Below are 13,465 nucleotides of genomic sequence, written 5' to 3'. Positions count from 1 at the left end.
TGATCCCCAGAGATAACCATTGGTGGGCACCAGTCAAATCCCCTCCTGTTAATGCCTAACTTGGACCTCCAAGAGCACCGTGGTTTACCAATCTGTAATCGGACCATTCTAGCACAGGAAGCACTACATTACTTCACACTGTCTCCAGGTACCAATTCTCTCCTTTTAAACCAACTCTATATCCCCAACGCTTCCTATAAATTGCTAGTGACTGAAGAAAACACATGAAGCAACAATGAATTGTAAAGACCAGCTTCCTCAGTACATGCGGGGGCCCAAATAGTGCGCCACTAGCAACAACGATCCGTGCTCAAGTTCAGGGACATGAAGCGAGGAATGGTTCAACCTCCTGTTCTCGTAGCTCCCATGTGTTAATGTGCCATCCTGACATGATCAGATACAGCCGTGATGCTTTTCATAGTTGAATATTTTGACAATATGCACAAATTTGCTTACACCTGTAGAATAGTTGTTTTGTGTGTACAAATAAGTTGTAGTTGAGAGAGAGAGAGAGAGGGAGAGAGAGGGAAGGTAAGGGTAGAAATTGTGGACTTAAGCTTCCAATCCTCCTTTACAAGGGTGGTGCCAGAGGACTGGAGAGTTGCAAATGTTACACTTTTGTTCAAAAAGGGCGCAAGGATAAACCCAGCAACTACAGGCCAGTCAGTTTAACCTCCGTGGTGGGAAAGCTTTTAGAAATAATAATCCAGGACAAAATTATCAGTGACTTCAACAAGTGTGGATTAAAGAAAATCAGCATAGATTTGTTAAAGGCAAATTGTGTTTAACTAACTTGATCAAGTTTGTTATGAGTTAACGGAGAGGGTTGATGAGGCTAATGTGGTTGATGTGGTGTACATGGGCTTCCAAAAGGCATTTAATAAAATGTCACCTAATAGGCTTGAAAGCAAAGTTGAAGACCATGGAATAAAAGGAATAGTGGCAGCATGGATATGAAGTTGGCTGAGTGACAGGAAACAGAGAGCAGTGGTGAACGGTTGTTTTCCAGACTAGAGAAAGGTGTATGGTGGGATTTCCCACAGGTCGGCACTAAGACCATGCTTTGTTTTACATCTGTTCACAGGATGAGAGCATTGCTGGCCGTCGCTAGCAAGACCGACAATTATCGCCCATCAGTCGTGGACCTTGGTGGTATGCCCATGGGGGGTTGGTATGCCCAACAGTGCAGTCTGTTATGGAGGGAGATACAGGTTTTTGACCCAGCGATAGAAAGGGAATGGCAATATAGTTCCAAGTCAGGAGGTGTGTGATTTGAAGGGGAACTTGCAGATGGTGATGTTCCCATGTGTCTATCGCAGGTTTGGAAGGTGCTATTGAAGGATCCTTGGTGAATTGCTGCAGTGCATCTTGCAGATGGTACACACTACTGCCACTATGTGCCAGTGGTGGAGGGAGTGAACGTTTAAGGTCATGAATGGGGTGCCAATCAAGTAGACTGCTTTGTCCTGAATGGTTTTAAGCTTCTCGAGTTCTGCTGGAGCTGCATTCATCCAGGCAAGTGGAGAGTATTCCATCACACTCCTGACTTCGGCCTTGTAGATGGTGGACAGGCTTTGGGGAGTCAGCAGGTGAGTTATTTGCCACAGAATTCCCAGCTTCTAACCTGCTCTTGTAGCCACAGTATTTATGTAGCTGGTCCAGTTACGTTTCTGGACAATGATAACCCCTAGGATGTTGCTGCTGGGAGATTCAGCGATGATAATGCTGTTGAATGTCATGGGGAGTTGGTCAGATTCTCTCTTATTGGAGATTATTGCCTGGTACATGCATGGCGCGAATGTTACTTGCCACTTAGCAGCCCAAGCCTGAATGTTGTCCGGCTCTTGCTGCATATGAGGCCCAGAATGCTTCAGTATCTGAGGAGTAGCGTATGATACGGAACACTGTGCAATCAACATCGGACATCTCTACTTCTGATCTTATGATGGAGGGAAGGTCATTGATGAAGCAGCTGAAGATGGTTGGGCCAAGGACACTACCCTGAGGAACTCCTGCAGTGATGTCCTGGAGCTGAGATAATTGACCTCCAACAACCACAACCATCTTCCTTTATGGTAGGTATGACTCCAACAAGTGGAGAGTTTTCCCTCCGATTCCCATTGACTTCAACTTTGCTAGAGCTCCTTGATGCTTCATTTGGTCAAATGCTGCCTTGATTTCAAGGGCAGTCACTCTGACCTCACCTCTGGAATTCAGTTCTTTTGTCCATGTTTGGACCAAAGCTGTAATGAGGTCAGGAGCTGAGTGGCCCTGGCGGAACACAAACTGAGCATAGATGAGGTTATTGCTCAGAAAGTGCCACTTGATAGCACTGACAATGACACCTTCCATCAGGTTGATGATTGACAGTCGGCAGATGGAGCAGCAAATTGGCCAGATTGGATTTGTCCTGCTTTTTGTGGACAGGACATATCTGGTCAATTTTCCATATAGTCAGGTAAATACCAGTGTTGTAGTTGTACTGGAGCAGCTTGACTAGAAATGCAGCCAGTTCTGGAACACAAGTCTTCAGTACTACTGCTGGGATGTTGTCGGGACCCTTGCTGTATCCAGTTCATTCAGCCGCTTCTCAATATCACGTGGAGTGAATCGAATTGTCTGAAAACTGGCATCTGTGATGCTGGGGACCTCAGGAGGAGGTAGAAATTGATCATCCACTTGGCACTCCTGGCTGAAGATGGTTGCAAATGCTTCAGCCTTGTCTTTTCCACTGACATGCTGAGCTCCCCCATCATTGAGCCTCCCCCTCCTATTAGCTGTTTAACTGTCTACCACCGTTCATGACTGGTGTGGCAGGACTGCAGAGCTTTGATCTGATTTGTTGGTTGTGCGATCACTCAGCTCCGTCTATCACATGCTGTTTCTCCTGTTCAGCATGCATGTGTTGTAACTTCACCAGGTTGGCACCTCATTTTCATGTATGCCTAGTGCTACTCTTGGTATCTTCTCCTGCATTCTTCATTGAACCAGGGTTGGTCCCCTATCTTGATGGTAATGGCAAAGTGAGGGATATGCTGGGCCATGACGCTACAGATTTTGGTTGAATATAATTCTGCTGCTGCTGATAGTCCACAGCACCTCATGGATGCTTAGTTTTAAGCTGCCAGATCTGTTCTGAATCTATCCCATTTAGCACAGTGATAGTGCCACACAACATGATGGTGGGTATCCTCAATGTGAAGACAAGGGCTTGTCTCCACCAAGACCGTGCCGTGGTCACTCCTACCAATACTGTGATAGACAGATTCATCTGCAATAGGTAAATGGTGAGGATAAGGGCAAGTAGATTTTTACCTCTTGTTAATTCTTTCAACATCTGCCGCAGGCCCCGTCTGGCAGATATGTCCTTCAGGACTTGGCCAACTCGGTCAGTAGTGGTGCTACCGAGCCACTCTTGGTGATGGACATTGAAATCCCCCAACCAGAGATCAATTTGTGCCCTTACTACCCTCAGTGCTTCTTCCAATTGGTGTTCAACATGGAGGAGTACTGATTCATCAGCTGAGAGAGGGCAGTAGGTGGTAATCAGCAGGAAGTTTCCTCACCCATGTTTGACCTGATGTCATGAGAATATATGGGGCTCAGTGTAGACGTTGAGGACTCCCAGGGCCACTCCCTCCAGACTGTATACCACTGTGCCTCCACCTCTGCTGGATCTGTCCTGCCGGACAGGACATACCCGGGGATGGTGATGGCAGTGTCTGGGACGTTGTAAGGTATGATTCGGTTAGTATGACTATGTCAGGTTGTTGCTTGACTAGTCTGTGGGACAACTCTCCCAAATTTGGCACAAATCCCCAGATGTTGGTGAGAAGGACTTTGCAGGGTCCATTGGGCAGGGTGCATCTTTGTCATTTCCGATGCCTGAATCGATGCCGGCTGTTTTTACTTTTATTCAATTTTTCTGTAGCAGTTTGATACAACGTGATTAACATTAATGACCTGGACTTGAGTCTGAAGAGCATAATTTCAAAATTTGCCAATGATAGAAAACTTGGAAATATTGTGAAATCTGAGGAGGAAAGTGATAGACCTCAGGAGGAGATAGATATGCTGGTGGAATAGGCAGACACACAGATGATGAAATTTAATGCAGAGAAGTGTAAAGTGATACATTGTGGTAGGAAGAAGAAGAAGTAGTGATATAAAAAAAGGGTGTAATTGTAAAGGAGGTGCAGGAACAGAGAGACCTGGGGGTATATGTGCGCATATTCACTGAAAAGTGGCAGGGCAGGTTGAGAAAATGGTGAAAAAGTCATATGGGATCCTGGGCTTTATAAATGGAAGCATGGCGTTCAAAGGCGAGGAAGTTATGATGAAGCTTTATAAAACACTGTTTAGGCCTCAGGTGGAGTATTGTGTCCAATTCTGGGCACCGCTCTTTAGGAAGGAGGCGAAGGCTTTAGAGAGGGTCTGAAAAGATTTACAAGAATGGTTCCATGGTTGAGGGATTTCAGTTACGTGGATAAATTGGAGAAGCTGGAGTAGTTCTCCTTAAAGAAGAGAAGGTTGCTTGGAGATTTGATAGACCTGTTTGAAATCAGGAGGGGTCAGGAAAGAGCAGATAGGGAGAAGTTGTTCCCATTGGCCCAAGGGTGTGAACCGGAGGACACAGATTTATAGTAAATGGAAAAAGAACCAACAGCGACAGCAAGTGGTTTGGATCTGGAAAGCACTGCCTGAGGGTGTGCAAAGGCAGTTTCAATCATGGCTTTCAAAAGGGAATTGGATAAGCACCTGAAGGCAAAAATTTGCAGGCCTACGGGGAAAGGGCAAGGGAGGGGGAAGAGCAGAGTTGCTCTTGCAGAGAACTAGCATGGACCCAATAGGAGGGAGGGAGGCAGGCCGGGAGCGAGGGAGGGGTAAGAGAGAGATAGGGGAGGACCAAGAGGCAGGTAGAGAGAAAGGTGGGGGATGGGGGAGGGCTGCAGTGAGGGACGGAAGAGAGAGAGTGTGCATTCGCCACCAAGGGGTGGGTGGGTGGGGCAGGGAAGAGAGAGAGAATGCAGTGTTCAGAGGGGACCAGGGGATTGGATATGGTAGGTCACTGAGAGGGAGAAAGAGGAGGGAATTGGACATGGTGGGGCAGTGGGGGGGAGGAGCCACCCTGAGGGAAAGTGAGTGGGAGACTGGCCACTGCAGGGGAGCGAGGGAGACTGGCCACTGCAGGGGAGCGAGGGAGACTGGCCACTGCAGGGGAGCTAGAGCACAGAAGCAGGCATTGGACATTACAGGTTGGGGGAAGAGAGAGACAGAGAGACAGAGACAGAGACAGAGACAGAGACAGAGACAGAGACAGAGACAGAGACAGAGACAGAGACAGAGACAGAGACAGAGAGAGTGGGGGAGGGGAGGGAAAGGGGGTGGGGGTTGGTGGAGTAGTGGGTTCGGTACTGCAGGGTGACTGATACACAATGGCACCGAGGATGCCTCAGGCAAGAACCTGGCTGCTAGACCTCATAATCTATACGCAGTTATCTGAAACCTCTCTGAGTCAGGGATCTCTCCGTCAGTCGTGTCATCCACTCTGCCCTGTCTACAGCAAATGAAATAATACACCAATCAATCAGACTCGAGCTTTACAGATCCATATCAGCCTCTCGACAAACACGCTGACAATGGAAAAATCATTGCAGCCTTCTGTAATCAAATAATAGCAGCAAAACCACATTGATTTCAGATACTGTATACAATCTCCATCATGCACATATTATCCTAAAGAAGAAACATATTTTATTAAATTACTTTCTAGTATATTACTGCACTTAAGCAAGGGCTCATAGTCCAAGAGATTGGTGCACTTCAACACATCAGAAAACAAAATTTATAAACGTGGAACTGTAAGGTACAGCACGGGTTAGATACTGAGTAAAACTCCCTCTACACTGTCCCATCAAACATTCCCAGGGCAGGTATAGCATGGGTCAGATACAGAATAAAGCTCCCTCTACACCAAGGTTGTCCAACATACAGCCAGTGGGCCAGAGACTGGCCCGCCAAAGGTTACCATCTGGCCCAAGTATGAGAAATTTCCGCTGAAATCTGCCATTGGCTTCTTCCGGCCTGCCAAAACGTTGTGACTGTTAACGGCTGCAGCTCCTTTACTGATATGGCGGAAACGCATCACTGCGCATGCCTTCCTTTCCCAAGATGGCAGATGCTCTTCAGTACCTAATGTTCTGGGTCCTTTAGTAAGATGGCGTCACCCAAGCTGCCGGCACCTCCCGCCCGAACTCCATTCCCAGTGCGTTCTTCCTGGCCCCAGATCCAGCACTGGCTCGGCTTGCGTACATGCCCAGCTTGGGCCTCAGAACACAAGAACAAGAACTTCATGAAGTAAAATCAGTTTGGGTTGAAATTAGGAATAACAAGAATCAGAAAACACAGGTGAGAGTTTATAGACCCCTGGACAGTAGTTATATAGTTGGACAGAACATTAAACAAGAAATTATTGGAGCTTGTAACAAAGGTAATGTAATAATTGTGGGGGACTTTCATCTTCATAAAGACTGGGACAATGAAATTGGCAACAGTGGTCAAGACAACGGGTTTGTGGAATGTTTTTGGGACAGTTTGCAATATGTTGTGGACCGACAAGGGATAAAAAAACTCTTAGATCTAGTATTGTGTAATGAAGCAGGGTTTATTAGTAAGGTCATAGTTAAAGATCCACTGGGAAATAGTGATCATAATACCACTGAATTCCATGTTGAGTTTGAAAGTGGCATAATCCAATCACAAACAAGAATCTTAAAATTAAACAAAGCTAATTACCTAGATACAAGGGGAGAACTGGCTAAGGTAAATTGGGTAAGCAAGCTAAAAGGAATGGCAGTAAATGAACAGTGGGGAACCTTTAAAGAAACAATTCAAAATGTTCAACGGAAATACATTCCATTGAAAAACAAAAACTCAGCAAGAAAGACCCATCCGTGGCTCATTCAGGAAGTTAATGATATTAGATTAAAAGAAGAGGCTTACAATGTGGCAGAAAACAGTAGCAAATCTGAGGATTGGGAGTATTTTAGAACCCAACGAAGGGCCACCAAAAATTTAAAAAGGAAAATTTAGAATGAGAGTAAACCAGACAGTAATATAAAAGCAGGTTGTAGGAGCTTTTATAAGTATTTAAAAAGGAAGAGAATAGCTAAAGTAAACATTGGTCCCTTAGAAGCAGAGACAGGAGAAATTATCATGGGGAATGAGGAAATGGCAGAGGCATTGAACAAATATTTTGTGTCGCTCTTCACAGTAGAAGACACAAATTTCACACCAGAAACAGAAGGTAACCTAGGGGCTAAAAAGAGTGAGGAAATTCAAGAAATTAATATTAGCAGAGGAAAAGTATTTAGAAACTTAAGGAACTAAAATACAGCAAATCCCTGGGACCTGTTGGCCTGTACTCTTGGGTTCTGAAAGAGATAGATACAGAGATAGTGGATGTGCTAGCTATGATTTTCCAAAATTCCTTAGATTTGGGGACAGTCCCATCAGATTGAAAGTTGGCAAATGTTACATCACTTTTCAAGAAAGGAGGGAGAGACAAAATAGTGAACTATAGGCCAGTTAGCCAAACATCAGTCATTGGGAAAATACTGGAATCTATTATGATGGAAGCCTTAACAATGCACTGGAAAAGCACAATATGATTAGAACAAGTCAACATGGTTTATGAAAGGGAAATCTGTTTGACAAAATTATTAGAATTATTTGTGGATGTAACTAGTAGGACAAATAAAGGGAACCAGTAGATGCAGTATACCTGGATTTCCAAAAGGCATTCGATAAGGTGCCACACAAAAGATTAATAGGCAATAAGGGCTCATGGAGTCAGGGCTAATATGTTAGCATGGAAAGAGGATTGGTTAATGGACAGGAAGGAAAGAGTGGGCATAAATGGGGCATTTTCAAGTTGGCAGGCAGTGAATAGGAGTGCCGCAAGGATCAGTGCTGGGGTCTCAGCTGTTTACAATCTATATTAATGACGTAGCTGAAGAGACAGAGAGTAATATATCTAAGTTTGCTAAAGATACAAAGGTAGGTGAAAAGGTAAGCTGTGTGGAGAACACAGGCTGCAATGAGATATAGACAGGTTAAGTGAGTGGGCAACACGTTGGCAGATGAAGTATAATGTAGGGAAATGTGAAGTTATTCATTTTGGTCGTAAAAATAAAAAAGCAGAATTTTATTTTAAGAGGTGTGAAACTTGTAAGTGTTGATATTCAAAGAGACTTGGGTTTGCTTGTACAAGGAATACAAAGTTAGCATAAATAAAAGCAAAATACTGCAGATGCTGGAAATCTGAAATAAAAACGAGAAATGCTGGAAATACTCAGCAGGTCTAGCAGTGTTTGTGGAGAGAGAAGCATGGAGCAAAGGCAAACGGTATGTTAATGGTGTGCTGAAAGACAAAGCGTTAGTGCAGAGAGGGTGTTAATTGACAGAAAAAACAGACAGCCCTGGCCCCAAGCACGAACATGAAAAAAAAAACATTGGTAGGCACAGTAGGAAAAAACTAAACAAACTAAAATAAAATAAATAAAAAATTAAAATAACTAAAAATTAAAATAAAAAGGGGGGGCCTGTCATGCTCTGAAATTTCAGAGCATGACGGGACCCCCTTTTTATTTTTAGTTTAGTTTGTTTCTACTGTGCCTACCCACTTTTTTTCATATTTGTGCTTGGGGCCAGGGCTGTTTATTTTTCTGTCAATTAACACCCTCTCTGCACTAACTCTGTCTTTCACCATACCATTAACATACCGTTTGCCTTTGCTCCATGACCTTCTGGTCAGTTATTCTCTGTGACCTTGTCTTATCAATAGAAAGTTAGCATGCAGGGAAAGAAAGCAATTAGGAAGGCAAATGGCATGTTAGCCTTTACTGCAAAGGAAATGGAGTACAGGAATAAAGAAGTCTTGCTACAATTGTACAGGGTTTTGGTGAGACCACATCTGGAGTACTGTGTGCAGTTTTTGTCGCCACATTTAAGAAAGGATATACTTGCACTGCAGGCAGTACAGCAAAGGTTCATTAAATTGGTCCCTGAGATGAGGGTGTTGTCCTATGATGAGAGGCTGAGTAAATTAGGCCTATACTCTCTGGAGTTAAGAAGAATAAGAATAAGAGGCAGTCTCATTGAAACATACAAGATTCTGATGGGGCTGGATAAGGTAGATATTGTTTCTGCTGGTCAACCTAAAACACGGGGGCACAGTCTCAGGATGAGGGGCCGATCATTTGGGACTGATATGAGGAGAAATTACTTCACCTGAAGGGTTGTGAATCTTTGGAATTCTCTAGAGTGTTGCAGATGCTGTATCGGTGAATACATTTAAGGCTGGGAGAGACAGATATTTGGTCTTTCAGGGAATCAAGAGATATGGCAAGTGGGCGGGAAAGTGGAGTCGAAGCCCAAGATCAGCACTGATCATACTGAATGGCAGAGCTGTCTCGATGGGCCATATGGTCTACTCCTGCTCCTATTACTTATGTGTCCCTCCTTGCTTAAGCCTTGGAGTCCAGGTATCATTCTGGTGAACTTACACTGTACCCGCTCCAAGGCCAATATACACTTCCTAAGATGTGATGCCCAGAACTGCTCACAGTAACTCCAGGTGTGGTCTAATCAGAGCTTTGAATAACTGAAGCACGACTTCCACTCCCTTGTATTCTAGTCCTCTAGATATAAAGACCAGAATTCCATTAGCCTTTTTGATTATTTTCTTTACCTGTTCATGACATTTTAATGATCTATGTACCTGGATCTCCAAGTCTCTTTGGCCCTCCAACTGTTTCTAGCTTTTCACCATTTGGAAAGTACCCTGTTCTATCCTTTTTAGTTCAAAATTAGATGGCCTCACGTTTGCCTACATTGCAATCCATTTGCCACAGTTTTGCTCATTCTCTTCATCTATCAAGATTTCTCTGAAATGTTATGCTTTCATCTACACTGCTTACAATGATGCCTATCTTTGTCTCATTGGCAAATTTGGATATGTGGCTTTCTATCCCATCATTTAAATTGTTAATGAATACAGTGAATAGTTGAGGCGCCAACAAAGATCAATGCTGGACACCACTGGTCACATCCTGCCAATTATAGTTCCTTCCCATTATCCCTACTATCTATCTCCTTCCGCTCAGCCAATTTCCAACTAGGTCAATAATTTGCCTTCAATTCCATGAGCTTCAATCTTAGCCAAGTTTATGAGGGATTTTGTCATAAAAGCAAAATACTGCGGATGCTGGAAATCTGAAATAAAAACAAGAAATTCTGGAACCACTCAGCAGGTCTGGCAGCATCTGTGAAAAGAGAAGCAGAGTTAACGTTTCGGGTCAGTGACCCTTCTTCGGAACTGGATTTTATCAAATGCATTCTGAAAGTTCAAAAAAAACAGTGTCATGCAGGCCCCCACCTGCCAAGAATGAGGCACATTAATTTCACCACATGAACATTAAATCTCAAATTGTTGCTAGGACGAAGAGAAAGCCTGTGACAAGGGGTTGCCAGGCCCCTGGCTGGAAAGACATTTTTGCACATTAACAACTGTGTTGAAGCAAAGGAACTATCACTGCTCCAATACAATCCACAAACAGACGTGGTCAAACCAGGTAGTCACATGACCAACCTGTTTGGCAGTCTGGGTTTTTTTCTGAATTGTACAGTTTGAACTGAGTCTACAGAAAGCTGTTTGCTCCTGGATTGAAAAGACCTCTCCTGTCTTCTCCCATCTCTTTCTCATGGAACTCCAAAATCCACTGAAGATACATGAAACCCAAAGAGAGAAAAGTCTCCTCCAGCGAGCAAAGTCTAAGAAGAATACTGGGCCCCAACGAAAAGATCTACCTACAATCAAGGACTCTAAAGTGAGCTCAAAGAACCGTAACAAAAACTCTTCAGATATTGCCTCAAACTTTTCCATTTTAATTTTCTTCTGCTCTTTTCTGTCTCTATTTGCATGTATCGCATATGCATGCTAGCGATGGCGCGTCATGTATCTGTACCCATCAACCAAATTAGAGTTTAAGTTTAATAAAATTTCACTTTTCTTCTTTAAATCTAAGAAATCCTCTCTTTTTGTAGCTCTTACTACCTGTTTTGTCGCCTTTTGTTGTTCTTCTCTTTCCCATTCACCAGGATCTGCGCTTTTTTTTACATTTTTGCATGCTTTTTCTTTGAGTTTTATGTTATCTCTTACCTCTTTAGATGTTTATGCCTATTTATTTTTGGCAAGAGGAGCTTTTACCCCTTAGGGGTATAAATTGTATTTCCTTACTTTTTTTTTTGAACACCTCCCCCTGACCATCACCCATTAACAGATTTTCCCTGTTTACTGTGGACAGTCTGTCTCATCCAACTGAAGTCAACCTTGCCTAAATCTAGAATCTTAGTAGCTGCTTTGCGTTTCTCCCTTTCAAACATTATGTTGAATTCAATCATATTGTGATTGTTATTTGATAAATGTTCATGCACCATTTGGTTGTTAACTAAATCTAGCTCATTATTCATGACCAAATCTTTCTGGAATGTGTATAATCTAATGTATATGAAAGGTAAAATTCCCCACTTAAACCACATGCTTATCTAATCTCTGCACTTATACTATCACTTCACAGCTGCGACCAAGAAGCCTACACACAACAGCCTTAAATCCTTTCCTATTTCTTAATTCTACCCATAAAGTCTCCACTGCCAGCTTACCTCTCATTATATCCTCTCTTACCATTGAAGTGACTTCATCCGTAATCACCAAGGCTACTCCTCCCCCCTCTACCACTCTCCCTATCGTTCCTATAGACCTTCTAACCTGGTATATTTAGTTCCCATCTTGAAGCCTAGTCTCAGGAATGACTATCATGTCTTACCCTCCAAGTTGAATTTGCATCTGCAGTTCATTTAATTTGTTCCTTAGACTCCATGCGTTTTTATAAAGAATGCTTTTTTGGGCCGCACATCCTAACCTGCCCTTCTGCCCTGTTCTTTTACTCACACACTTCCTATTTCTCTCTCCTGGTTTAATTACTTTACACCTTTTAATTTGCCCTTTACCTATGGGCCTAAAGCACAATTTATGACATTGACTCTGGATCTCATGAAATCTTTCATCAGGGCAAAGAAAACCTTCTGCTGTTTACCACCCTTTGCCTTCCCTCAGCTGATGAATCAGTACTCCTCCACGTTGAACACCACGTGGAAGAAGCACAGATGGGAACGAGGGCACAGAATATACTCTGTGTGGGGGACTTCAATGTCCATTACCAACCACTCAGACACCACTACTGACCAAGCTGGTCGAGCCCTGAAGGACATATCTGCTAGACTGGGCTTGTGGCAACAAGAGGAAAAAACCCACTTAACATTGTCCTCACCAATCTACCGGTCGTAGATGCATCTGTTCAGGACAGTATTTGTAAAGTGACCACTGCACAGTTCTCGTGGAGATGACGTCCCATTTTCACACTGAGGACACCATTATATCATGTGGTATTATTATTATGTTCTGTGGCACCACTATCACTGTGCTAAATGGAATAAATTCAGATTCAGATTCCACCACAATCTGTGGCCTCATGGCCCAGCATATCCCTCACTCTACCATTAGCTTCAAGCCCAGGAGACACCCTGGCTCAATGAGGAGTGCAGGAGAACATGCCAGAAGCAGCACCTGGCAAATCTAAAGCAGCGAATATTACTTGCCACTTATCAGCCCATTCCTGAATGTCATTCAGGTCTGGTTACATGTGGCCATGGACTGCTTTGTTATCTGAAAAGTTGCGAATGATACTGAACATTGTGCAATCATCAGCAAGCATCACCACTTCTGACCTTATGATGGAGGGAAGGTCATTGATGAAGCAACTGAAGATGGTTGGGCCTAGAACACTACCCTGAGGAACTCCTGCAGTGATGTCCTGGGGCTCTGATGATTGACCTCCAACAACCACACCCATCTTCCTTTGTGCTAGGTATGACTCCAACCAATGGGGAGTTTTCCCAGATTCCCAGTGACTTCAGGTTTGCTATTCAATGTTATCATGGCTGATCTATAACCAAACTTGGCCTTTGCCCCATATCTCTCAATACCTTTGTTTAACAAAAATCTATCAATCTCAGATTAAAATTAACAATTGCTCTAGCATCAACTGTCATTTGCGGAACAGAGTTCCAAAGTTCTACCACCCTTTATCTGTAGAAGTGTTTCCTAATTTCAACTCCTGAAAGGTCTGGCTCTAATTTTTAGACTATGCTCCCCGTCCTAGACTCTTCAACTAGCAAAGTAGTTTCTCTGTATCTACCCTATCTGTTCTTCTTAACTTCCTGTAAACTTCGATCAAATCATCCCTTAACCTTCTAAATTCCAGGAAATAAAACCCTAGTTCATGCAATTTTCCCTCATAATTCAAAAGTCTAGGTATCATTCTGGCAAATCTATGCTGCACTC

The 13,465-nt window shown here is 43.4% G+C and overlaps 1 protein-coding gene across 1 annotated transcript in view; it reads right to left on the bottom strand.

Annotated features, from left to right (window-relative positions):
- madd (MAP-kinase activating death domain) overlaps positions 1-13,465 on the bottom strand; it is a 426,952-nt gene that overhangs the window by 354,775 nt on the left and 58,712 nt on the right. The window lies entirely within an intron of this gene.

This window comes from Heterodontus francisci, chromosome 14, assembly GCF_036365525.1.
Source record: "Heterodontus francisci isolate sHetFra1 chromosome 14, sHetFra1.hap1, whole genome shotgun sequence".
In the NCBI taxonomy this organism is placed as follows: Eukaryota; Metazoa; Chordata; class Chondrichthyes; order Heterodontiformes; family Heterodontidae; genus Heterodontus; species Heterodontus francisci.
Note: the sequence above shows the minus strand (reverse complement) of the source record. Positions and strands in the feature narration are given on the sequence as shown.